At 41.6% G+C, this 4,986-nt stretch overlaps 1 pseudogene; it reads right to left on the bottom strand.

The window, feature by feature from the left end:
• Positions 1-504: 504 nt before the first annotated feature.
• On the bottom strand, positions 505-4,458 carry LOC119279529 (annotated as a pseudogene).
• Positions 4,459-4,986: the final 528 nt, after the last annotated feature.

Below are 4,986 nucleotides of genomic sequence, written 5' to 3'. Positions count from 1 at the left end.
TCTTTGCCATCTGCTGGCTGATGGCAAAGAGCCTGTGGCTTTGCCATCAGCTGGCAGATGGCAAAGCCTATTAACGGGGTTAGCCCCGTTAGAAGGCTAACGGCATACTTTGCCGTCTGCCAGCAGAGGGCAAAGGCTACATGCTTTGCCGTCTGCCAGCAGATGGCAAAGAGCCCAAATAGGCCAGCCCAAATTTTACATGTAGATGACACGTGGCCTCTTTGCCATCTGCCAGCTGATGGCAAAGCTCTTTGCCATCTGCCAGCAGATGGCAAAGTGACTATATTGCCCCATTTAATTTTGTTATTTCTTATATCAGTTCATTTTCACAGAAAATCAAACACAAATATATTTATATGACCAATATAGCATATTCAACACATATTATCAATAGTCATGAACACATATATATATCCAACACATGTTAACAATAGTAGCAAGTTTCATCCGTACATACACGTAGTTTCATCAATATTACATAGTTTCATCCATAGGTAGCAAGATTCACAAGATAAAAACAAAAACTAAATACAAGCACTCCATCAACCCAAGCTTCCGTGATCTTAAGCAAATCTGTAAAATGGGAAAGAAGAAAGTTAGAAGAAGAAGATTATTATGATGCGGAAATATGCATGGAAAAGGGCAACCACAGTCAACGTATATGAAAAAGGACACTTGCACGCAAAACAACACATGCCCAATTCTGATTTGAATTCTAATAGGAGAAAAAAAACAAAGCCAGCGCTACACAGAGGCAAACCTGCCACCTAAACCAATGTCACGTCCATGTCCATAGCTAAAGAAAAGTATGAAAAGAAAGAGGAAAGCAGTCCGATCTGCATATGAAATCCCTAACAAGAAGTAATGCATTTGATTTAATTTTTTTACGGTGGGCATTTGATTTAAATTATAATATTTTTTAGGAATATCAAGCTTTACTCCTTTTTTTAATTTTGCGAGAATATCACACTTTATAGAACTCCAAATGGGGCCTGAATTTTGCGGTAAACGTAACTTGATAGAAATAATTAAAGGTGGAAGCGCAATGTAAGACCCAGCTATTTTCACATGTATATACATTAGTTCTAGGAGGAAGGTGAGGTACATCTTTCATGTCCAGGATCCTAACTAAACTATTTTAACAGAATAAAGATACACCCTGCTTATTTTTAAGACATAATATAATGTAATGTACATTCTTTTTGAACATAAACAAATCTAAGCAACTTTGGAACTAAAACAGTGCTGAAACACGGATCCAGTTTCAAATAAAATTAGAATTTCATTTATTTTCTGTACCATGCACAATATGAAAACGGATAACCCATGTGAATGTAACATGCAGCAGATGTATCAAGATACGTTGGTTGCTTTGTCAACAAAACATAGAAAAATGTAATATATGTATCGACAAGATTGAGTTGGATGGGACTGTGGAAGAGAGTTGAGTTTTGGCAACTCAAATTTTATGCCTTTCTCATGTTAAGAACTATCTGAAGCAATCATGGAATGGTTACATAATACAGGAGTAAATATTCAAAGTAAGAAATAATATCAAATACGTGATAAGTCATATTAGTTTCACTTAATTACTAGATGAAAACTATATGCATGATTTAAAAAGAAATGCTTTGATGAGAACAGTGTAGAAGAGAGCTTCTAACAATGTTTAGATTTGAACTTTTAAATTATGTGAAAGGATTTCTTAAAGCATAACCTCAACATGTTACTCCTTTGGTTTCTAATTAGCTATAGACAATGAATCCTAAAAGCTATAGAGAAATTTGTACACTTAAACATTTTTAAGAATGACTATCAACATTTTAAAGCTTTAGCTTGATTACATCAAGGAATATTCCATTAATGGTTTGTTTTCAAAGTATTGTTTTCCAGGAAAAAAACATGTTCATATAAGAAACAATGGTCCAGGTAGAGTATTCAAGACAATCTCTATATTAGGAGAGATACATCTTTTGTAAAATCTAGCCGCGCAAATGCGCGGGTCACCCCGCTAGTTTATAAAAGAAATACAAAACAAAATATGCAAAAGCTGTATAATGGTTAAGTGCTCACATTTAAATGCTCAAGATGCAGAACGCTTATTTACAATAGTTTAGGTTTTTAAATTTGTCATCTTGAAGCATCACACTAGCAAATGACATGAAAGATCACAGGAAATAACACTGCCCCCTGATCAAGTATACTCTAAGCATCAAAAAAGTCAAACAAGCTCATTGTGCATTTTCTTTTTTAGCATGATAAACAATAAAATGTCTAGAAAATCTATTGAATGGCATCAGTCCCAAATTCTATCTAGTGTGCTAGTAAATCTGGACGATCGATGAACATCAAACATATCAAGGTGGCATGCATAGAAATCTGGAACTAAACTAAGAACTTTGAATTAAAAGAGGAGAAGCAAAGGTTCAGGAATTAGTTGCTACCCTGCCGACGCATTGGTTGTCGAGGTTGAGGAGGTTGTGTCCATGGCCGCACCATCGACCTGAGCTACAACCCAGCATCCACCGCAGACCCGTCTTTGCGCTCGAAAGAGACGACCGTTTATATGACAACTCAACAAATTATATGACAACTCCATAACTGATTCTTAAGTCATAAGGTAATGATGTAACAGTGTAACACTGCTATCTCTGTTAGTAGGCATAGAACACATATGCCCAAACATATTGCTGCTACTCCTGCTTTTGCACTTAAGGTGAACAAATTGCACCAGTGATTCATAAACCCAAGCATAAATAATTATTTCATGCAGAAGATGGCTGCTTGCATTTCATGGCATTTAGATGGGCATATGATAGTCTGCATGTTGGTTCAGCAACTTTTCGAATTAAGTTGTGATAAATTAAAATATATGCATTGCTCATAGTGGTTAAGACGCTAAGTTCAACGAATATGCTAGTGTTCAGTTAATTCTTAGGTAACTCTTACTGATTTGTGAGATGAAACATGGTAGCCATGTGGAGGCAGTGCATATTAGTTGAAAGTTATAATTCTACAATGATTCAGAAAGTATACACTTAAGCAGCTATAAAGCAAACCTTCTCTTTCCAAAGCCACTGCACAATTAGTTCAATGCATGAAAAATGACAGAAAAAAGGCCTAGAGAGAGAAAATAATGCTCATGTTCGACCATTCATCATTTGAACATATTGATTAGAGGGCTGGGGTGCATGAGAGGATTTCTTAAGAATTAGTTCAAACTTAACCAAAAATAACTGAGCATTCGAACAAATTAAGCAATTAACTTGCAAGACAGCATACTATGCCTAGCAAGAAGTGAATTATCTAGTGGGAGTCTCACAAGTCAATAATATTGCTGCAAGATCTATTCCATCACTAGGAAGAAAGTCAATACATGGTCTAATTTTTGTAGTTACCAGTAAAAACTTAATAGAAGATACAGTATCTAAGGAAACATACTAATCGCTATCAATTTGAAAGCAATGAAGGGATACTGATTTCCATAGATCATGGGCGAGTACCTGAACAACTGCATCGCGGCTGCTCCCCTTCACCACCTCCTCGAGCTTCACGTTGTCCAGCTGATCAAATCAACACAAAATCAGAAAGGAGAACCCCAATCAGCACCCAAGCGAGATCTCCGCACCCCCATAACCGCTCAAGATAGGGGAAACAGAGGAAAGCACAGCACCGACCAGCAGCACGGCGGCGCGGGGGAAGTAGCGGAAGATGTGGTCCCCGACGCGCTTGGTGACGGCGGGGAGGTCGGCGTCGTCGCGGCGCGCGTTGGCGTGGTAGTATCCGACGACGGCGAGGCCCTACGCCTGGAAGTGGTCCTCCACGAGGGTGAGCGCGAGCTCGAGCGTGGGGAGCAGCGGGAGGTGGTGCGGCTGGTGGGAGAGCGGCACGGCGTCGGCGACTAAGACGACGGCCTGGGAGGCGGCCGAGTCCGCCAGGCGGCCGACGAGGAGCCCGTTGACGGCCGCCGCCGGGTGCTTGAGCGCGTGCAGCGCGAGCTTCACGTACGCCGCCTGCAGTGGCGGACATGGCGGCGGCGAGCGTGCGCGAGCTCGAGAGGATGGATGGATGGCGGCGGCGAGCGTGCGCGAGCGTGGCAGCGGCGAGATTGCATCTGGGGGCGGCGACGATGGAGTGGGATGGGATAGGGTTTGGGTGGTTGGGCTGCCCGGAGGGTGGGGGTTCTTTTCTTTCTTTCTCTTTTTTTTGTTTAGATAAATGGGATGGATGGATGGATGGATGGATGCCATGTCATCAATCCAAGACACAAACATTTCAAGTAATGAGAACAAAAATAACCCCACGGTTTTTTTACCTGGAAAAAAATAAGCCCATCTCTTTGCCATCTGCCAGCAGATGGCAAAGAATCTTTGCCGTCTGCTGGCAGATGGTAAAGAGGTGGGGCTGGTACGCCGTTACACTCTTAACGGTCACAGGATTTGCCAACATCTTTGCCATTTGCTGGCAGATGGCAAAGATTATTTGCCATCCACTAGCAGATGGCAAAGAATTGGCTGATGGCAACCATGTTCTTTGCCGTCTGTCAGTTCTTTGCCATCTATTTTTTATAAGCAGATGGAAAAGACGTTCTTTGCCATTAGCTGGCAGATGGCAAAGAGCTGGCTGATGGCAAATACTCTGTTTCCAGTAGTGAAGGGGCTTGACTGGGGATCTACTGATGAAGTGAACACCTTGCAAAGTCGCATTTGGATCCTCATTAAAAGGGACACCGGTCTCACCAATGTAATACAAGTAATGCTAATCCGCCGGATCCTTCCATGCCAGCGGCGTACTCTCTGTATGTGGGAGTTCAATCCTGAAGGTCCACGGACCCTTCAACATTTGTCCGACACAATGCTCAGAGGGATGTGGAATTTATTCTTCGGCGCACGAAAACGGTCGCCGAACACTACAGAAGACCTCGACCTCAACTGCAATCATCAGGATACTCCGGTAAGTACTTGACTCAGAATTAGGTGTTCGGCT

Source organism: Triticum dicoccoides, chromosome 3B (assembly GCF_002162155.2).
Source record: "Triticum dicoccoides isolate Atlit2015 ecotype Zavitan chromosome 3B, WEW_v2.0, whole genome shotgun sequence".
Lineage (NCBI taxonomy): Eukaryota > Viridiplantae > Streptophyta > Magnoliopsida > Poales > Poaceae > Triticum > Triticum dicoccoides.
Note: the sequence above shows the minus strand (reverse complement) of the source record. Positions and strands in the feature narration are given on the sequence as shown.